This window comes from Ochotona princeps, chromosome 1 (assembly GCF_030435755.1).
Source record: "Ochotona princeps isolate mOchPri1 chromosome 1, mOchPri1.hap1, whole genome shotgun sequence".
In the NCBI taxonomy this organism is placed as follows: domain Eukaryota; kingdom Metazoa; phylum Chordata; class Mammalia; order Lagomorpha; family Ochotonidae; genus Ochotona; species Ochotona princeps.
This window is the reverse complement of record NC_080832.1, coordinates 170,142,134-170,164,695: the sequence shown is the minus strand read 5'-3', so window position 1 is coordinate 170,164,695 and position 22,562 is coordinate 170,142,134. Positions and strand designations below refer to the sequence as shown.

At 47.4% G+C, this 22,562-nt stretch overlaps 1 long non-coding RNA gene and 1 pseudogene across 1 annotated transcript; one reads left to right on the top strand and one right to left on the bottom strand.

Annotated features, from left to right (window-relative positions):
• Positions 1-1,540: 1,540 nt before the first annotated feature.
• Positions 1,541-11,674, top strand: LOC131481159 (uncharacterized). Its single transcript, XR_009246104.1, has 5 exons — positions 1,541-1,743; positions 4,011-4,110; positions 4,201-4,259; positions 6,492-6,552; positions 11,484-11,674. It is a non-coding gene; the product is annotated as an uncharacterized LOC131481159 (long non-coding RNA).
• Positions 11,675-18,196: 6,522 nt separating this feature from the next.
• Positions 18,197-19,398, bottom strand: LOC101519100 (small ribosomal subunit protein uS2-like; annotated as a pseudogene).
• Between the last annotated feature and the right edge of the window lie 3,164 nt (positions 19,399-22,562).

Below are 22,562 nucleotides of genomic sequence, written 5' to 3'. Positions count from 1 at the left end.
TCCATCCCCAGAAGGGGCGCCAGAGGGCGCAAATGGTTCTGCCATCATCACAGCCTTTGAAAACTTCTCCAGGCGCCTGAGAAGAAAATACGAGGTAACGCCTTCCTTGAATTTCATGGCTACTTTGGCTACTTTGTCAAACACCAAAGCACGTGATGCGAAGTGAAGGAGGCCAGACCCAGGTCTTGTGTGGCTGGCCCGCTGACAGGTGGAATTGAAAGTACCTTGAGGGCAGGAACCGGACAAAGGGTCTGGACGACACGGGCAGATGTTGGTCACACTTTGGAAAGTTAGGTTATAAGAAGGACAAGTTCTGGGGATCTACTGGGCAGTGCCAGCACGTTCAGGTGCAATGACGTGCACTCGAAATCTGCTGAGAGTAGAATTTAAATGTTCTTACGACGCACATAGAAGTAACTGGAGTGATGGGTGTGAATCGGCCTGGTGCGCAGCGACCATTTTACAGTGTATTCCAAAAGGGTGAGGAACGTGACATGAAGATGTGTTTATTTTCACGCCAACATTTGGTGACATCCGTAGTTTTTCCTGCATAATCCCCGAGCTATTTGAAGTATAGAATTTCAGAATTTTTGCATTCCGAAACTCAGGTTTGAGTTCTGTTTTCCATTAACTTTTTAAAGTACTCTTTTATGTAGACTATGAAGCTAGCGCATGTATGCTTTGAGTAAATATATTCGTCAACTATTCCTCCACAAATCGAGGAGGAAAAGGTGGGGACAGATTCGTCATTGTGAGAGGTATGTGTGAGGTCAGACTGGTCCTTGGGCCCCTCTCCTCCTCGGCGATGCTCCAGGGACCCTCAGCCATGGTTGCTGACCTCAGTGCCTTTATGATGCAGGTTTTACATTTTAGGAAATTCTCCCTGCCCGGACTCTCCTGGGCCTGAGTGAGTCGTTACGGATCGGATTCAGGGCTAGACTTTAGTGGCAGCATTCTCAGACAGCGGGGCAGCCAGCAAGCCATGATGGGAGGAGGGAGAGTGAACAGGTGGTGGTCTGGCGGGGTGGCCCCTAGAGAGGTCGGAGACGTCTGGGAGACTGTGCGTTCAGGTGTCCGGCAGCCTGATCGGAGGATGAACATGGAAACCACTGCAAACAACACATCAGCCATCCTGCTCCTTGCAGATCCCTAATGACTTAGCTACGAGCACCTGTGAGAAAAGTGTCTTAGACTAACTGATATTCAACTCCCTTGATAAACTACGCGTCTAATTTTCCACAGTCCTAATGGAAACCAATTTGAAATGGAAATGTATTCACAGTGTGTGTACTGATAGCATGAATATACATTTTCCCATTGCAGCCATTGTTTATTTGTGCCTAACCTGAGATGATTATTGAAAAGTGTGTACCAAGGTGCCTTATCGTAGTTTCTAAGCAGTCATGTCTGCATGAATATTATTATGTGAGCGTATTTCAGAAAGTTCATGGGGAATGAAATGAAGAGCAAGTTTATTGGGGGTTGGGGCAGAAGCTTGTTTTTACATCCCATGCATGCCTTTTGGTAAGCTGTAAAGGTTTCTTGAACTTTCTGAAGGCCCCTGATCGGCTGGCAGTCTGTTTTAGATGTCTAGCGTGAGCTCCGCCCTAGGCCAGTTGAACCCAAAAGTGATCCTTTTGCTGTGGTTTAGCTCAGGCACAGAGAGAGTCTGCTTCATTCAGACAAGGCGAAGCAAGCACCGGAATGCCTCAGGACGCTTTTAAACCAGATACACCTGTGCAGGTAAGGGTGCCTTTCAAAGCAAATTCATAGCAGGATGATCATTCCAGTGTTTGTGCCCTGGCCACTGCTAAAGCCGGGAGCAACTGAAGCCCTGGGCACGTGGGAGGCTCCATTCTTCATTTAGGTAAGGGATTAACAGAGCTGCCCTACTTAAGCAAATAGCATTTTAAAAAACCTACAACCCAGTTGTGGAGAGGAGCAGGCCCAGCTATCTGTGTAAGCAAGCAAACAAACAGTGCTAGATAAAATGAGATGTGGCATACCCATCCAGTGGGATCAGCTTCAGCCCTCCAAAGCAATACATTCCGAGATATGTCATGTCCTGGGTAAGTCTTGCAAACACTCTACTAAGGAAATGTCCAGAAAAGATTCTGTCCAGAAATGATTGAGTGTGATGCCACAGCTCTGAGCTGCAAGGAGCCGTCACGTTCAGAGACAGAAAGCCTATACAGGGTTAGAAGAGTCTGGCTGGAAGAGGGAGTGTTATTTATTGAGACTTTCTCTTTGGACTGATGGACCAGTGCTGGAAACAATGATATTGCCTACAGAACTCCAAGTACACTTTGTACACTGGTATTAATGGAAAGGATAGATTTTATTTTTACCATAATAGGAAAATCCGTACACTCCTGCACACCCTTATGAACATGTAGCAAGAAACGCAAGGGTGCCAAGATTTCAGGGTGCTGGGAAAGGTGGGTGTTGGGTTGCTCCATGATAGAGCGCTTGTAAGGGAAGAAATCGTTGAGTGAGAGTTTGGAAACAGAGTTGAGGGTGGGGGAAGGTGGGCGTGGGTGCTGTCCCCTGGTGGAGAGGATGGCCCCTGAATGCAGGAGGGCAGGAAAGAGAGGGCCAATCGATTTGCTTCGTTCATGTGAGAAGTTGTTAGAGTAGAATGTTATTATTTGAGTGGAAACGTCTACTTTTTTCAAATCCATGTTTGGAAGCCTTCTGGGTCATTTGATTGTGGAAACAGGCCCAAGCTGTGGGTTGTGGAATTGTCATTTGTGGTTCGAGCACTCCCTGAACCTTGTGAAGTCTCACGCAGTGAGACGAGGGGGCCAGTGAGAGCTTCGGCCAGTCTTGTCCTGCTGGTGGATACTGGAAGGCTAGAGGAGGACCGGCCTCATTCAGTCACAGCAGAGCGGATACAAGAGAAGGGAGATGACGATACGTTTTTCACAACTGTCCAGAAAAGAATATGAAATACTCTTTGTAGTGAAGACTGATTTATTTGAAACGTAGAATCAACAGGGAAATTCTGCATCTGTGGCTTACTCCCTGAATGGCTGCAACATCTGGGGTTGTGCCTGCCTGAAGATGGCAGTCGGGAGCTCCGTGCAGGTCGCCCGCGTGGCTGGCAGGGCTCCAGGTGCTTCAGCCACCTTCTGCTGTGTCCTTAGCTACAACAGCATGGAGCTGGTTCGGAAGCAGTGCACTTGGGATTCACAGTGGGGCCATGTGGGACACTGGCATGGCAAGTATTGACATGCCACAATGCTGGCGCCTGAAATATATATTTGTCAAAGGTTTATGTTTACTGGGAAGGCATATTTACAGAGAAAAGGAGCGACAGAGAAGAGAGACAGGCAGTGCTGGTTCGCTCCCCAAGTGGCTGCAACAGCCAGAGTTGAGCAGATTTGAAGCCAGGATCCAGGGGCTTCTTCCAGGTCTCCCACGCAGGTACAGGGTCCCAAGGCTTTGGGCCATCCTCGACTGCTTTCCCAGGCCACAATCGGGGAGCTGGATGGGAAGTAGAGCAGTGGTGACATGAACCAGTGCTCATACGGGATCCTGACCCCTGAAGGGGGAGCATTAGTCGACTGAGCATTGCACTGGGTCCTGAAATATTTTTTTTAAAACTTCATTCATTTTTGTCGGAAAGGTAGATCAGATTTACAGACAGAAGGAGAGAAAGATCTCCCATCTGCTGGTTCACTCCCCAATAGGATGCAAAAGTTAGAGCTGAGCTGATCCAAAGCCAGGAGCCAGGAGCCTCCTCCGGGTCTCCCACATGGGCACAAGGTCCCAAGGCTTTGAGCCATCTCCACCATCCTTCCAGGAACAGACAGGGAGCTGGGTGGAAAATGGAGCAGCTGAGACATGAACTGGTTCCCATATGGGATCTTAGCACTTGCAAGGTGAGAATTTAACCATTGAGCCATTGCATCAGGCCCCCAAATACCTTACACTACAACGATTGAGAGTATTTTTTACTACATATAGTATGGTAACCATTAAAAAAATGCTATTTTTATGTTTATCAGACTCAACAAACTGGAACAGTTTCACAATTTTGTTGTTCAAGAGTTAAGCAGTATTGAAAAGGATATGCAGGCTCTGAATGAACTTGAGGAGAATGTTCTGGTAAGTTCTTTGGGTTTGGAATGCTTTGTGTGTTTGAAGAGGAGTTTCCCAGGCAGCATGCTCACTCTAAGACCTTGTGTCTGATTTCAGGGATTCTGGGGGAAGCAGTCTGCTGATTTGAAATCCTTCTGCGATCTTCAGGTGCTGAGGTACACACACACAAGCATTGCTTCTAGAAGATTCTTAATTGCTGTGCAAGCTGATGTTGTAAGGTAGCCTGGGTGGTCTGGGTGGATGGTGTTGATCAAACCCACACAAACAGACGACTGTTTGCTGCACTCTCCTTACCAGCTGCTTCCAAGGGATTCGAATGTGGCTAATATTCATTGAAAAGCTAACATTTTGAAGAACTTAACATGTAGGTGTGTTTTTTCTTTATCATTTTCTTTTTTGGTCCCTTGAGCTTCATTCATATCTACCTATTACATCCTTAGGAAGAGAATTCAGAATTTCCCCTCCTGTGTGTTTTTGTCTTGCTTCTTATGGTCTGTGGTCCCTGCTGAGGTGGTTGATTCAATGAATCCAAGCTGGGGAGAGGGTCAGGTTATTCTGTACTTTTTCTGGTTCTTTCTGTCTCATGTCAAAGCTGGGGTTTGATCACTCCACCCTCATTTAATCTTCCTGTGAGGTTCGCAACCCTTTTCCCAGCTCTTAGGAACCCCACGAGGCCTTTGGAGCATGGCTGGGTGAGAACCTGGGCTTTCCCTCTCTGTCCCACACTACAGGTGCAATGGAGCACTCAGTTGTGTCCGTGTGGGCAGGTGGCACCAAGGGAGCTGGGCGGCTTTCCGTGTGCCTTGTCCAGATGTTTTCTGTGGAAGCAATATTGTAAGATGAATTCTGAGGATAGTATTTAGATTTCAGAGAAAATAGTTGATCTCGGATACGGACTAAACCATGTTTTTGACAGGCCCTGTATTTCATGTGTAGGCTGGATTGGTGTGTTCCACAGATGCACACACTTGCTCTTCAAAGGGGGAACTGGCTGCCCTGCTCCTCTCTGCACTTGGCACACGTTCTGGGGCTGCGGTTTCTGTGTGTCTGGAATGTGGTACCCTTTCCTGGAACCTACAGAGGGCAGGGGATTCAAATTGACAAATTCTGCCATAAGGGACAAACCTCATGTTCTCTTCCCACTCAAGTGATCAGGGAAAATCCCTGTAAGAAATAATGGCTATTTCTTTTTGGGGGGAGGTGGAAGGGGCAGGAAGATTAGGTTATTTACCTGAAAGTCTGAGTGCAGGGGGAAAGAAGGGGATCTTTCTGGAACAACCAGTATCTTGCTGAAGCTCCATCCAAATGGCTCACAGGGACAGCAGGGAGCTGCACGAGAAGCAGAGTCCATGGGATCAGAACTGGCACTCCTACAGAACTGATGTAGGAGGCCAGCTTGGCAGGTGCTGGCTCAATGTCCTGTCCTGCTCTGCCAGCCCCATGGCCGGAGCTGTGCCGTTGCCTGCTGCTGTGTGTGTCTGTCTCCCTTTGGTAACAGGTCCCTGTGGGGATTTAGAATACCTCAGAGCACCTGTCTCTCTTCTTTTGTAAGATGAGTTTCACTTGAAAGGCAGGGTTAGAAGAGACAGAGAGTGCTCAATCTATCTACTAACTACTGGCTTATTCCCCAAATGGCTGCAGTAACCAGGACGGGCCAAGCCAACAGCAGGAGCCTGGATTTTCATCCAGGTCTCCCAAACACGTGGCCAGGCCCAGGACATCTTCCTCTGCTTTCCCAGGCTTTTTAGCAGGGAGATGGATCCAAGGTAGAGTGGGTGAGACTTGAACCAGCTACTCATAAGGGCTCCAATGGGACGCCAGCTCTGCCGGCAATGGCTTACCTGGCTGAGCCACAGCCACCTCTTCTAAGCATGCATCCCTTGGGGCCTTGCGTTACTCTTCTCCCCTCCAAGCACTGCGGTAAACTGGGCTTGACTTGCCTGCGGGGCCTGCTGGTGATCCCAATTCTCACGGAACGCTCGCTGGCCCATGAGAGGTGAATTAGCTGGTTACTGCGCAGGTGGCCAGTGTCTGCATCTTTTGTCGTGTTCCCGTGTGACTGGGGATTTCGGGGCCTTTGCAGATTCTGTCTTGGAGTTGATGAGTATCTCCTGGGAGTTAGGGATCCCATGCTTGGAGTGGGGCTCCTGGAACAGCTCCGCGGTGTGGCGACAGAGGCAGTGCGCCTAGCAGAGTCACGTGGAAATACTCTCATCTTTTACGCTGGTGTCCTGGGTTGCTCCCTCCCTGTCCATGATCGAGTCGTGTCATGATCAGTACAGTGACTGCTACTGTGAGACACACACACACACACACACACACGTATGGCCTTGCTTGTAAACTGCCTGATGTGATTTCATAATAAAAGGTGGCCTTGTTTCTTCCAGACTTACCCCCATGCACCCTTCATAAGCAAAGTGGGAGCCCAGAGGGATCGATGCCTCTCAGGTATGTGCAAAGCTATGTTCTGATTGTCATGTGATTGTTGGTGATGAGAAGTGTCAGCTTTTTAAAAGTTACTCTGGGAGCAAGTGTTGTGGAGGAGCGGGTTAAAATTCTGGCTGGGGTGCTGGCACCCTGTAAGGGCAGCAGTTCAAGTCCTGGTTGCTCCACTTCCTGCTAGATCTTTGCTAAACCGTGTGAAAGATGGCCCGAGTCCTTGGGTCCCTGCACCCACGTAGATGACCTGGAAGAATCTCCAGGCTTTGACCTGGCTATAGCCTAGCTTCTGTGACCATTGGGGAGGGAATCTACCGATCACAGGTTCTCTGTCTCACCTCCTCTCTCTGTAGCTGTCTTTCAAATAAATAAAAAATAAATCTTAAAAAGTTAAAGACTCCTATTCTGTTTCTGTAGAGGAGCTTTTTTCCATTGCTGTCTCCTGTATCGCAGAAATTGATGTGCCAATCAATACTTAGAATTAGGCGTTTGCTTTTCAAGTATGATACAAACCCTACAGAGACAGCAACACCCTGTTCAGCAAGAAATCCCTTGAAGGAAGAAAGAAAAAAAATATATATATATAAGTCAACAGGACAGCCGCAGGTGTCCCAAGTCCTCTGTGGGATCTGAGCAAGGCGCTTGGCAGGGAGCAGTGGTGTGGGGAGGGCCATCAGAGCGCACCGAGGACATATCGCCAAGGTGCAAGGGTCAGAAGGAACTAGGCTGGTGAGTAGGGTTGGATAGGGAAGAGCTTGGAGAGCTCTTCAATCATAGTGATACAGGGTGACAATTATTTGAAATAGAGTTGAAGGTATTGGAGATTCTCCATGGGGGTCCAGCTTCCCTGACCAAGTTGAGAAGTTTGAATTTTATTGGAAGGCAAAATACAGATGGGTTCTGGGTGAAGACACTGGGAGTGAGGGTGCTGTATATAAAATAGAAATGTGACCACAAGAAAAGGCTTCCAGCTGCTATGTTAAGGATTGATTGGGGAGTGAGGCATAGGAGAGCCCAACTGGAAGGCTCTTGAAGACCAAAGTGGTGATCCTCACAGAAGAGTAGCAATGGATATTATGACAAATAAAGAAATCCGCAGATTAATTTTGGAGGTGGAATTAAAAAATTACCCATAGATGGAAAAAATAGGCAAAGGAAGGAGGGATCAGGGTATCTCCCGGCATTCTGTCTTCAGCAGTTGGTTACTATTGCCAGATAAGAAATAATGAAGACTTGGGGCCGACAAGTGTGACTGAGGGTTGTTTATTTTAACTTTTGGATGCGTGTGCACACCTGAATTTGGTCAGAGCCTGGAAAAAAGGCACAGATTTCCAGGAAAATTTAGCAAAAGGGTGGATGGGAAACCTTGAGACTAGACAAAGCAAGCCATCATTAAACAACAACCACACAAACATGATGTGGTCTGCCTCACCTCACAGAAGGCTTCTATGTGCACAAGAAGTGTCATGAGAAAAAAGTTATAGATCAGAGTCACAAACTAATTTTACCTCAGCAGCTAAATAACTACAAACAAGAAGACTTCAGAAAGTTCCTGGAAACTGGGATTCAAAGATAAGAATATCTTGGTATAGAAGACATTGTCATCTAGGCATACAGAGTCTTCAGAAAGTTTATAGCAAATCCACATTAGCAAAAACAGTAGCCATTGGTGTTTTCAAATACTTATTTTACCTAAGCGGGAGAGACAGACAGACTGTGAGCTATTGAACCTGCTGGTTCAATCCCCAAATGCCCTCCACAGCTGGGGTTGGACCAGGCTGAAGCCAGCATCCTGGAACTCCCTCCAGGTCTCCCCACATGGGTGACGGCTGCTCGGCAGCTGAACCTGCTGCTTGTCACCTGCACACAAGCAGGAAGCTGAATCAGAAGTGGAGTACCCAGTGCTTGAACCCGACACCCTGATCCGGGATGCCTGGGCCAAACACCCCTTCATAGATTGCACTGACATCAATTTTCCCATGAACTTTTTGAGATACCCCTGTGAATCTGTAAGGATCAGAAAATACATTTTCTGAAAATTCATTGACTTGTGATGAAAACCCAACCAACAAGAAAAAAAACTTGAAATCAGAGGTAGAGAGGTCACTAAGTTTCTGCAGATACGCACTGACGGCACTTAGAGCTGAAGCAGGAAATGGTGAAAATCATGAAGAATTTCTGTTCTTGCCATTTGGGCATCATGCTCAATTTAGTAATTTCTTATCCTTCTTACTGCCCCTGTGAGGCTTGCAGTGTGAAATTTAAGCGAACTTGATCAGTTTTTCTGTAAGAGTTTTCTACAGCCAAGTTCTGCTCCACGCATTGCCACCTGCAGTGCCTGAAACTCCTAACCCAGTCTTGGCTGCTCTGCTTGATTCAGCTGCAGCTGCAATGCACCTGGGAAAGCAGCAGAGGGCGTCCCAGTGACTGGGATCCCTACCACTCTGGTGGGAGACTGGGCTGTTGTCCAGACCCCTGGCTCTGGCCTGGTCCAGCCCTGGCTGCTTTCGCCATTTGGGGAGTAGACCAGTGACTGGAAGATCTGTCTGTATGTCCCTCTGTCTGCCACATTGGCTTTCAAATAAATTGACATATAAATCTGTGAAAAACAGAAAGGTCTTGGTAGGCCACATTTAGCAGAATGGTTTAGGCACAGTAAAGATTGAGTCTGTTGGCTCAAGATTGGCTGGAAGGGTGTATTGTAGAAGCCAGCAGGCCAGGAGGGACGGACGTCTGTGATGGACTCGTGGTGACGTGGTGGGGTCTGTAGATCGATGCTGTGGTGGGTTAAACTTGTACATGGGTAAGGAAACCATGTGCCTTGGAGAGGCCTGGAAAGGTGATCAGAAAGTCTGTGAGTGATGAGGTGTGGGAGCACACAACACGAGAGGCTGAGCTGGCGGCCTGAGAAGGCAAGGCAGTGCACAGAGGAGGGGGCCCGTGTTGGTGTCCGTGTCCCGAGGAAGGCGGAAGGGAACTGGGACCCGGTGAACTGAGGGGCCTGGAGTTGACAGCCCCATGAGAGATGGCAGGGAGGTTTCATGGGAGATGGAGCCATGGCCATTCTTCAGTCATGGGGGCCGGGGAGAGTGCCTGCCCCTCGGCCTGGCCAGAAAGGATAGCAGAGGAAAGCACTTGGAGGTGCCAGGGGGTGAGGCTTGTGCTCAGCTCCCTCTTAGCTAAGAGGCAGAGGCGGAGCAGTACTTGCTCCTAGAAGAAGCTAGGGATGCTGATCGTGCTGTGGGAATGTGGACGCCTCAGGAGGGCGTGCGAGAGCTGGGGGGTGGGATGGAGGAGAGGAACCTAGTGGCTGCGGGTGACAAGCGGCTGATAGTGGCTGTCTGGGTGGTGGCCGAGGTCAGGAGGGGGTTGACACTGTGTGGGCCTGCTTCTGGGTGGGACCACTCCCTGAGCTTTCTCACGGGGTCCCTGGGGGTTATCAGAATAAGCCCCTAAGGGAGTGTAGGACAATCCCCAACTATTCTGTTGTTGGACACAGTCGCCTCCCACTCCGGTGGATTCTTTGAATGCTATTTTGTTGATTCCCATGGCATTTAATAATGGGCCTTTTTACACAGATACCAGCATTGCGATGTCTAGTTCAAAATTCTGAACTAGATCTCCTAAGGAGACTGCATCCAGACATTTTTACACGAGTGAAACTCCATTTACCTTGAAAATGTTGTAATTATGGTTTTTTTTTTTAAAAAAAAAGCTTCATCAGAGAGCAAATGAAGCAAATGAAATTCTTTTCAAAACGTTATCTGCTTCAGGATCCAATGTTGTGCTGTATGATTTTGATCCAGCAGTTCCACCTCTAGGGAATTAGCTTAAAGATGAATGTGTGATATAAAGGAAATATGATGGTTTGTATTACAGATACAGCAAGGGGGGGCTGGGAAAGCACCGCCGTGTCCAGACAGTGTTTGGTTGATTAGATCACACGGGCGTGTGGCACACCATGTGCCCAGCGAAGGGAACGGGTTAGATCGTATTGACTGACTTGGGAAGGTGCCTAACAGGGAGTTGAAACGAAAAGTTTAGTGTGAAGCATCATCTGTAACAGTCCCGCTGTGTGGAGTCTCCCCTCCATCCCTGGACCTCTCCTTCCGTTTCTCCCTCTCTCTCTCTTCGCTTTTCCCCTTCTTTCCCTCTCTCCCTCTCACACTTAGTTTTATTTTTCTGAAAGAATGTCAGAGATGGGGTAGCCAGATAATGGCCACAAGAGCCGTGTCTGCACCGGCCTGAAACTGGGAGCCAGGAGCAACACCCAGACCCCCTGCATGGATGGCAGGGGCCAAGTATTTCAGCCTTCAGTCGTTGCCTTCCCAGGCATAGTAAGAGGAAGCAGCATCAGAAGTGCGGCAGCTGAGACTTGAACCAGAGCTCCGATATGGGAAAGGCAGATAACACAGAGAAGGACAGAAAGATCTTCAGTCTGTTGGTTTACTCCCCAATGGCCAGAGCTAAGTCATTCTGAAGCCAGGAGCCAGGAGCTTCCTCTGGGTCCCCCACACAGGTGCAGGATCTCAAGGCTTTGAGCCCCCAGATGGCTGGACCCATCCACTAGGAGCCCAGAGCTTCATCCAGGTTTCCCACAAAAGTGAGTGGCAGAGTCCAAGTACTTAACCATCCTCCAGCAGGGAGCTGGATTGGAAGCGGAGTATCCATATGGGATGCCAACATTGTCGGCTGCTTAACCTACTACATCACGATGCTGACTTCCTGGGCAGAACTTTCTCTGCAGGTAGTCCTCATCTAGGACCCCGACCTCAGCTCTCAGCAGCCGTTCAAGGTGCAGTGTCACTGAGTAGCTGACTGAGTGATATGGCCAACAGTGGGGGAGGACATTAGTACAGGCTTGCTCCGTCCTGAGGGCCTGAGGGCTGGACAGTTCAGTCTCCACTAACAAGTGTTCTTGCCCTTTGCTTTCCCCCCAGGCTCTGGAAGAGGAAGAGAACCGCCGAGTCACTGTTGGCTCCACCCACGTGCAGCTTGCTTGAGTCCTTGATGTGGCTGCCTTTTCTTCCACCCCCACCAGGATCCTGGGAACTGCTGAGTCGGACTAGAATATCATGTTGATAGTTGGCATTTGTTCGAGTATCCATTTGTTCACAAAGAGTTAAACTCTTTTTTTTTTTTTACATTAAAATGTAGCCAGAATGTTCAGCAACTGGAAGTGATAGGGATTTTTTTTTTTTTTTTTTTGGTCTTATCTTAAAAGTAAAACAGGTAGTTTTTTGAGAAATGTCCTCAAGTTTTGTGGACACGAAAATTGCAGCGGCCATCTATATCCGTGTGCTTTCATGTGTCCTTTTGGAGGAGAAACTGAAAATGATGAAAATAGCTCCGATGAAAATGGTGGTATGTCTTGAAAATAAAGTTACAAGGACGTCACATCTGATTTGCAAACATTTCGGTTTCTTCATTTGGAGAAAGCCCTCATGGGGGGCAGAACAGAAATACTCTGTGATAATACAGTGCCGTCATGAAGTTTGAGTACATGGAGTTGCAGATAAGGCTGAGTGAATTCAGAACAATGAACCCTGCCTAAGTCAAGGCCATCTACAGAGTAACTTTATTCATGATTGCGTGAGTAGAGTTAGACTATAGCTTGAATAGTCCAGTTATAACTGGGCTATTGTAGCTTCTCTAAGGTTAACAGTTACAACCCACTTGTCTTGTCTACTTACCTATTTTTAAGGATTTATTTATTATTTATATCAAAGGCAGATCTTCCATTTGCTGGTTCATCCCCCACGTGGCCACATTGGCTGGAGTCGGACCAGTTGAAAGCCAGGAGCCAGGAGCTGCTTCTGGGTCTCCCATGAGGTTGCAGGACCCAAGGTTGAGCCAACTTCCACTGATTTAGAGAGCTGGATTAGAAGTGGAGCATCTGGGGTTTGAATAGGCACCCATATGGAATGCTGGCACCACAGGCAGAGGCTTGGCTGCTATGCCCCGGCCCCTGTTAACCTGTTTTTAGATAAGCTGTTTTAGTACATTGCTACAAACCTTAGAATGTAGGAGCACTTATTTTAAGTAAGTTCAAAATATGAGTAATTTCGGCATGACTGGTTCAAAGCTCACAGTTTCTAGTGCCCTGAGTTCTGTTTGGAATGTGTGCTGTTGTGTTGGTGGGCTTCCTTGAAGGGACAACCACAAGGAACACATAACCTTTAGGAGCTAATCAGCATATGAGGAAGCTTCAAAAAGTTTGCAGGAAGAAAAATGAAATGAAAACCTTCTTGTGGTACCAAGAAAGTTGAAATCCGTGCCTACCTTTTCATAATACAAAGTTTTCCACGAACTTTGTAACAAGCCCTCATAGGCATGGCTTTCAAAACTTTGCCCCCAAATAATTTAAAACATAATTGTTCTCAATTTGATAGGCAGAGACACACACAGACTGACATCAGTTGAGTGCTGGTTCCATCCCCAGCTGCCTGCAACGGTCCAGCATGAGGCTTAGACCAGAAGCTGGGGACGCCAGGTGTCTCACACAGGTGGCACAGGCCCAGCTGCTCGAGACAGCATCTGCTGACCCAGTGCCAAGTTCACCCCGGAGTCAACCTGGGCTCCTGGCGCAGCAATGGCTGCTGGCCAGGGATGCGGACACCTCTGTGCCTTCGCGGACCCTGGCAGCACATGAATGCATTCTTGGTCTCAGGAAGAAACCAGAACAGTGGAACCTCTGAGCTCCTTAAGGTCACAAAGATGAGAGGAGCTTGAGAATTCAGCTGTAGGCCAAGGGCAGAGAGGTAGGAACAGGATGTGGGGTCTTGGTCCTGTCACAGCCAGGGGTGTGGGATGGTCAGTTTTATGTATCTATGTGACTGGACAATGGTACCCCAGTTGTCTTTGTGCAGCAACAGTGATGAACATTGTAGACCCTGAACAGAGTCGATGACTCTGCCACATGGGTGGGCACCACCAGAGGGCACCCAGGTAGCTGCAGGCTGTCATGGGGGCCATCGACGTAAGCATCAGAAGCGTCCAGTGCACAGAGGAAGGCCAAGCTTCACCTCACTGCACCTGCCAGACACGATGTACTTGAATAGTGAAGTCCCAGTGTTGACCCATGTATCTGCATTCACAAATGGCTCAGTGAAGGTAAGGCTAACAGGTTCACAACTCAACTCATCTTACTGTTCGATTGTTCCTCAGGGTGCAGTTTAAGATGCAACCATGAACTAGGAAGCAGTAGCTTTTCTTTTCTTTTTTCCCCCATGACTGGATGTCATGTTGTGCTGAAGGTCAAGGAATACGTATGTGGCTGTAGCTTTTCTTGTGCAAGTGACTGTTTACTTGCATGTGTGGGAGAAGAAGTCTTGTCTAAACATGTGATTGCAATTTGGGAAAAAGTCTGCCACCATTAAAACACAGTTTCTTTATCGAAAGGAATGAAGAGATCATTTAGGGGGACATTTATTCTGGATTAAGTAGATATTTTAAGTTGCAAATAGGTATTAGGCCTTAGCATAGAGACAGAAAATTTACGTTTATGTCTCATTTGAAAGGCAGAGTTGCAGAGAGAGATTGATGGAGAGTGGTCTTCTGTCTGCTGGTTTACTCCCTAAATGGCCACAGTGGCCAGAGCTGGGCCGGTCCAAAGCTCTGTCTCCCATGTAAGTGCAGGGATCCAAGCGCCTGGGCGAGCCTCTGCTGTTCTCCCAAGTACACGATCAGGGAGCTGGATCGGAAGTGGAGCCGTTAGGAACTGGAACCAGTGCCCGTATGTGATGCTGGCACTGCAGACAGAGGCTTCATTTGACACACCTATAGTGTCAGCCCCTATTTTTATTTTTAAACACAAAGTTTGGATGGGTTGTTACAGTCTCTGTTTTCCAACACTGGAGTGGGCAGTCACTTGGCACAGCATTGAGATCTAAGACATCAGGCTTAGGACCCTGGGTCGCTGCCAGCAGGAGGGGAGCCCAGGATTGGGTCCCCAATTTCCTGGCTTCTGCTTGGCACAGGCCAGCTGATGGGAGCGTTTGAGTGCGGGTAAGATTATGGGCCATCTCTTTAAGCAAAGCATAAAATTATAAAACAAGGGTCCAGAACCATGGCATAGTAGCCACCACCTGCAGCACCAGCATCCCATATGGGCGCTGGTTCATATCCTGGCTGCTCCACTGCCCATCCAGCTTCGTGTTTGTGGCCTGGGAAAGTGGTTTAGCACAGGCCAAAGCCTTGGGACCCTGCACCCGCGTGGGAGACCCAGAAGAAGTTCCTGGCTTCAGATCAGCTCATCTCTGGTTGTTGCAGCCACTTGGGGAGTGAATCAGCAGACACAGAAGGTCTTTCGGTCTGTCTTTCCAATAGAAATAAATCTTAAAGAAACCCTTTTTCATTTAAATATAAAGTGAACAAATTCTATGTGTCTTACAGTGTAGATTTAAGAACATAATTGGTCTTTTTAGAAATATCTACTTGGAGAAGCACACTTAGGAGAGAGAAGAGGGCGAGAGAGCACTGGCAGGTTCAAGAGCTCTTCCCTCCTCTGCTTCACTCCCCCCAAAAACCACAGTGACTAGAGCCAAGTTGATCTGAAGCCAGGAGCCAGGAGCTTCCTCTGGGTCGCCCCTGTGGGTGGAGGGGCCCAAGCACTTGAACCATCCTCCTGTTTCCCAGGCCCTTAAGCGGGAAGCCGGTTTGGAAGTGGAGCAATCAGGCACAAACTAGAGCCCCATATGGGATGCTGGTAGTAAGGCGGAGGATTAACGCACTCTGTGAGCTGGGCTTGTGTTTCTCAGCATAGCCATTCTGACTGGAGTGAGATGATATCTAATTGTGATTATAATGTGTATTTTCTTTTTTTTTTAAGATTTATTTATTTTATTACAAAGTCAGATAGATATACAGAGAGGAGAAGAGACAGAGAGGAAGATCTTCCATCCGATGTTTCACTCCCCAAGTGAGCCGCAATGGCCGGTGCGCGCCGATCTGAAGCTGGGAACCTGGAACCTCTTCTGGGTTTCCCACGCGGGTGCAGGGTCCCAAAGCTTTGGGCCATCCTCGACTGCCTTCCCAGGCCACAAGCAGGGAGCTGGATGGGAAGTGGAGCTGCCGGGATTAGAACCGGCGCCTATATGGGATCCCGGGCGTTCAAGGCGAGGACTTCAGCCGCTAGGCCACGCCGCCAGGCCCATAATGTGTATTTTCCAGATTGATTATGCTAGTGAATGTTTTCTGGTGTATTTGTTAGGTATTCTGTGGACAGATGTGAGTTCAGATGACTTGCCTATGTCCTTTGGTTGGTGGTGACTTTCTGAGCTCCTTATATATTTTTGGATAGTAATCCTTTGTGAGATGAATAGTTTCTACATGTTTGTTTTTTCCTTTTCTGCTGTCTTTTCACTCGGTTGTTTCCTTTGTGAGTGGTTCTTAGTGTGATATAATTCCACTTATCAAGTGTTGGTTTTATGCCCGTGACTTTGGAATCCTGTCTCCCTCTGCTACAGAAAATCCTGTTGCCTGTAGCAATGTCTTAAAGTTTTTCCATGATATTTTCTTCCAGTCATTTTGTAATTTCAGTTCTTACATTCAGATCTTTGAGTCAAATAGGTGCAAACGGATGGCCAGTTTTCCCATTAAAATGATCCATTTCTTTAAATTACTTGAGAAGTGCAGAAACAGGTGTCTGTGAATACTCCTCCCTGCCAACCCGTTCCACTCCCCTGATGCCTACAGGGGAGGATGCCTACAGAGCTGGGCTTGGCCAGGCTCAAGCTGGGAGCTGGGAACTCAATCCAGGCCTCCCACATGAGTGCAGCAATTCAAACACTTGGCCCATCACCTATTGACCCCTGCGTGTGCATCAGCAGGAATCTGGCGTTGGGAATAGCGCAGGTGCTTGAACCCAGGGCAGCCTATGTGGTTGCCTAATTGCTGTGCCAAGTGTCTGCCCAGGCTCTGCCCCAGCACCAGTTGGGAAGAGGCTGTTATTTTTTCAGTTGAATGGTAACTATGTCAAGAATCCACCAGTTAGCCATAGATGCATTCATCCATTTCTGGGATCTTTATCCTGTTGCATTCATATTTGTTTCTATGCTAGTACTGTGCTATTGGGGGTCACAGCAGCTCTATAGTATGTTTTGAAATCATTTATTATGCCTCTAGCTTTGATATTTTTATTCAAGTGTGTTGGCTATTCAGGGCCTTTTATCTTTCCATATGGATTTTATGATTGTTTCCCAATTCTGTGACAAATATAATTGGTATTTCAATAGAGACTGAATCAAATATGTAAACCACTTTGTAAATCATGGATTTTTTAAAATATGTATTTATTTTTATTGGAAAGGCAGATGTACAGAGAGAAGTAGATATATAGAGAAAAATCTTCCATCCACTGATTCACTTCCCAAGTGGCTGCAATGGCTGGAGCTAAACCAGTCTGAAGCCAGGAGCTTCTTCCGGGACTCCCACATGGGTGCAGGGTCCCAAGGCTTTGGCCCATCCTTGACTGCTTTCCCAGGCCACAAGCAGGGAGCTGGATGGGAGTGGGGCAGCCAGGACTTGAACTGGCACCCATATGAGATCCCAGTGCACAAAGGCAAGGGATTTATTCACTAGGCTACTGTGCCGGGCCCAATCATAGACATTTTATTGTTTTATGGTACAGTTTAATAGGCACTGGGGTTCCTCCCCCCTCCAAGTTCTCTCCTCTCCCTTCTGCTCTTTCCTCCAGTCTTACAATGGGTGTCTTTCATGAATTTTCACAAGTTCACCATGCTACCACTGAGGCGTCTCCCAACAATTATCAATCATTTCCTTGTGAGTCTATCCTTGTAGTGCATGCCTGGGACATACTTCTCTCTGTCTTTACCTATGAACATATAAATTTCTGCTACTCTTCCGTAATGCATCCTGTTTAGTACAGTCCACCCCAAGGAGAGAAAACAATAGTCAATGTTCACTGCCACGAAGTTAACAAACGTACAGCAAAGGTATCAATGTGATGCTAGTACGGTCAAAAAGAGTGTCCGTCCTTTTCGTGTGTCCCGAGGCACCAGTGAAGGCACAATGAGGACTAGATCTCGTTACTTACGGGCAGTAGCAATAAGAGCGATAAAAGGGACATTGACAATCTCAGGTGATTGCAAGCAATCAGTCCCATGGGTGACTGATTAAAGGGTTACAGTGCAGGGTCTTACTTTGAAGGGCACAAATAATTAGGAGGTGTACAATAAGGTAGACTTCACAGCTAAAATCCTTACATTTGGCATCGTGTTATCTTATATTAGAGCAGACATATGCTATCTGGCCTTTTGGGATTGACTCATTTCGCCTAACCTAATGGTCTCCAGTTTGGCCCATTTGGCCACAAAAACTGTATTTCATTTTTTTTAATAGCTGAGTTGTATTTCATAGTGTAGTTGGACCAGTTTCATTATTCAGTCCTCTGTTAATGGGCATTTAGGTTGCTTCCATGTTTTTTGTAATTATCAGTCATGGATATTTTAATTTTCTTTTATCCATAAACACGGAATATCTTTCCATCTTTTTTGTGAGTAATCTTTTCATTTATTTTTGTCATTTTCATTGTACACCTCTTTCACATCCTTGGTTAAATTTAGACCAAGGTGCTTGCATTTTTTTTTTTCTAAAGAAAAACTTCATGTCTGCTTCAAAGAGTACAGATCACTTAAGACCACTCGGTGGTTTTTCGTACCCATTCAGTGGCCTGAGCCGTGGGGCTTGCAGACCTGTCTCCAGTGGCAGGCTGGGCGCCAGTCTTCAGTGGGGTACTGCTGGATGGGCACTGAAGGCACTTGCACACCCTCAGACCAGTCTGCAACCTCGGGCTGGGAAGCCGTGAACTCAGGAGCCGGCGGTCCATTCGCCTTTGAACTCCTCCTTGGTCACAGCCTTTTCAGCTGCAGCCTGCTCTTCTTATTCAATCTCTTCAGGATCGCGGTAGAAGTAGAGCTCAGGCATGACCTCCCACGGGTGTTCACGGGAGATGGTGCCACGCATGCGCAGAACCTCCCGGGCCAGCATCCACCACATCAAACCCACGGAGTGGGCTCCCTTGTTGCACGGGATGGCAATGTCCATGTAGCACAGAGGAGAGTCCGTGTTGCCCAGAGCGATGGTGGGCAGGTTCATGCACGACGCCTCCGTGAGCGGCTGGCTGGTGGTCAGCCCTGGATCTGTCACCACCAGGAGCCGCGGCTCCCGGAAGGCAGCCTGGATCTGGTTAGTGAAGGTGCCAGGAGCGAAGCGGCCAGTGATGGGAGTAGCTCTAGCGGCCGCAGCAAACTTCAGCACAGCCCTCTGGACAGTGTTCCGGGAGGACGCTGATGTCCCCAGGGTTCTCGGTGGCCACGATGGCCCGCGCTGCCACCCGGAGCTTCTCCCAGGTCCCCTTGAGATGGATGACGTAGGTACCATCGCTTTTCCTTTTGTAGATGTACTGCTCCATCTGGAAGTCGAGGTTGGTGCCTCCCAGGTGGGTTCCTGAGGCCAGGAACTTGAGGAATCCTCCTGCTCCATCTGCAGTGAGACAGTCCAGGCCTACTGAGGTCTTGGGCACACCTTCAGGTGGGCGGCACCAGCAGTGCCCACCCAATGGGGAACATCTTACCTGTAAGTTCCCCGCCCAACAAGGAGGGGTCAGAGAATGCTTATAATCCCAAGACCCTTCCTCAGACCATGGGCTCTTTCTCGGCTCTCTCCCTCCTCTTTGGAGCCGCCTCCCACCTCCTGGCTTTCTCTCCGGAGCTGCTTCCCCTTCCCTCTCCCTTCCCTGCTCACCTGGTCCCTTCACAAATAAACTTTTTTGTCTGCAACAGATTCCTGGCGTTTTATTTGTATACTAAGCTGAGGAAAGAACCCACCGGGCATTTCTGGTAACATGCAGGACGTCAAGGGCCGGACATTCTGGCAGCTAAAAGTTCCTTGCCAGGAGCAGGAAAAGCCCAAGGTGCTTTTTGGTAGCAATTGTGAATGGGACTGGTATATAAAAGTGCTACTGATTTTCACATGTGATTTCGCATTCTGACTTCCTGCATGTATCCCGTTTATGGTGGAATCTTTAGGTACACATCATTAGGTCATTTGCAGAGGGGGAATTGGGCTCTCTCCTTTTCTGTTTGTACGCCTTTTATTTATTTCCATTGTTCTATTGCTCTGACCTAAACTGCTAGTACTATATTGAGCAAGAGCAGTGAAAGTGGACATTTTTGTCTAGCTCTTCATCCTAGAGATGAACAGCTAGCTAGCTTTTCCTGTTCAATGACATGAGTTGTGGTTTATGTCGTAGATAGTGTGGAGTGTTGAGATGTGTTCCTTCTATACCTAATTGATTCAGGCTTTCAGAAAGTCACGAATATAGAACTTTATTCAAATGCTACTTGCATCTGTTGAAATGATCATGTGACTTGTATCCTTCCTTCTGTGGCTGTGATGAACTACGTGATAAATTATGCATGATACAGAACCATCCGTCTCTCTGGAGCAAATCCCACCTAAAAATGGCAAGTGGTCTATTTGATGTGTTGTTAGTGTTAGTTTTTACGTACTAGTATTTTATTGAGAATATTTGCATCTGTGTTCAGGGATATTAACCCATACTTTTATTGTTATATCCCTCTCTGGTTTTGAATCAACGCAAAACGGCCATTATGGAATGAGTCCAGAAGAGTTCTCCTCCTTCAGTGTTTTGGAATAGTTTCAAAAGCTTTGGTTTTAAGTTCTTACAAGTTGGGTAGAATTCAGCAGTGAGTCTGTTGAGTCTAGAATTTTCTTAGTTGGGAGGCCTTTTATTACCAACTTCCTCTATTCTTTATTGGTTGGTTTTGGGTTTTCCATGCCTTCACTGTTCATTTTGGTACACAGCATCTCCAGAAATGTATCCGCTTCATCTAGGCTTTCCAATTTGTTGAGGCTTATTGTGCACAGCAGTATCTAACGAGGTTTTGATTTCTCCAGGAGCAGGTGTAGTAGAGCCTTTTCCATCTGATTTGTGTTTTCTCCTTGTTCTTGGTTAGTCTAGCGAAAGGTTTGTCAATTTTGTTAACTGTTTTGAAAAACCCAAATCATGCCATTGGTCTTCTGCACTGTTGTTTGCGTCTCTTTCACTTATCTCTTTATTCTACCTTTGAGTTTGGTTGGGTTGTGCTTGTCTAGATCTTTGAGATGCATGGATATACCTGAATTTAGTTTGTTCAGTGTGTTGCTAGTTGCTGTGGACTTCCTTATGGGTAATGCTTTTGCTTTATCCTAAAAGTTTTATAGAAAAACTGCTTGAAGAAAACTGTTTTATTTCCTCAACGACTTGCTCAATTAGAAACTGGTTAAACTGGTCACTCTTTCTGTGTTTCCCTAATTCCCAATTAATTTTTGTTATTTCTAGAGGTCTATACAATTTTGATTTTTAAAAAGTTTTAAGGCTGGTATTGTAGCCTTTTGTATGTCTTCAAGAATGTCCATGTGCCAATGGGGGGGGGGAAGTCTATTACTGTAGAATGAAAACCTGTAACTGTTAGCTACATGTGATCTGAAGAATGGTTTATCTTTTTGCTGACTTTGCTCTGAGTGGTTTATACATTGAGGAAAGCAGAGTATTGAAATCCTCTTCTAGCACTGAACTGACATTTACCATTTCAATTTCATGTTTGTTTTATAAAATCAAGTGTTCTGATAGTAGATACATATAAATTTATACTTGCCCTGTTGTTGATGCGATCCCTTGATCATTATCTCAAGGTTTTCTGTGTCATTCTTTTTCCCCTTAAATTCCCTTTTATCTGTGTAAGTATAGCTACTCCTGTGCACTCTGGGTTGGTTTCCATGGAATATCTTTTTTCCATACTTTCCGTCTTGTATGTGTCTTTACTGGCGAGGTGAGTTCTTTATGGGTTGCATACTGTTTGGTCTGTTTTTCTTTTCTTTTTTTTTTTTTTAAAGATTTATTCATTTTATTACAGCCAGATATACACAGAGGAGGAGAGACAGAGAGGAAGATCTTCCGTCCGATGATCCACTCCCCAAGTGAGCCGCAACGGGCCGATGCGCGCCGATCCGATGCCGGGAACCTGGAACCTCTTCTGGGTCTCCCACGCGGGTGCAGTGTCCCAAGGCATTGGGCCGTCCTCAACTGCTTTCCCAGGCCACAAGCAGGGAGCTGGATGGGAAGTGGAGCTGCCGGGACTAGAACCGGCGCCCATATGGGATCCCGGGGCTTCCAAGGCGAGGACTTCAGCCGCCAGGCCACGCCGCTGGGCCCTGGTCTGTTTTTCCCCCTACATATTCAGCCAGTTCATATTCTTTAACTGGGGGAATTGAATTTAGTTCATTTGCATTCAAGGTTATCCTCAGTAATTAATGACATACCAGTCATTTAAAAATTTGTTTGTTATGAATATCTTTTCTTTCACTAGTGGGTTTTATACTTTCCTGTTTTCCTGATGGTGCTCATCTTTCTTCTAGATCATTGCCAAGAGCAGCGTAGCACACGAATAGAATCCCCTGTGGCCATGGGTTGTCTGCCGTGGAGGTGGACTCACAGCCGGCCACAGGTCATGCTGGCTGGCATAGGAGTCCAGTCGATCAGGACCACACAGCCCCGCTTGGCAGCAGGATGGGTGTAGAGGCTGCATTGGTAGGCACTGCTTTCGGGACACAGGACCATTCGAATTTTTGCAGTGTTGGGTGTTAGCAGCCCAGCACTGAGTGTCAAGGTGCAATCCTCTGCTGACTTCTGTGCCATTTCCCAGTGGTGATATTCCTTGCTGGCTGCCCAAGGTTGTCTGGGGAAGGATGAAGGCCATACATTCGCTGCTCAGGCTGACAAAGTTGAACCTCAACCTTGGGGCCACTGTGCCCTGTGCTGTCCTGGGGATGTCCACCACACTTCCTACAAAGGGCAGTGGTGATGCAAGCTGGAGCACAGTCTACCTCACCAGGATTCAGGACTGATACAGAGGTCTATTGGGTTCGTGTGTGGGTACTGGCCTCTGGGCTTTAGCTGGTGCTGGGGCTCACCACAGCACAACTGGCACTGAACT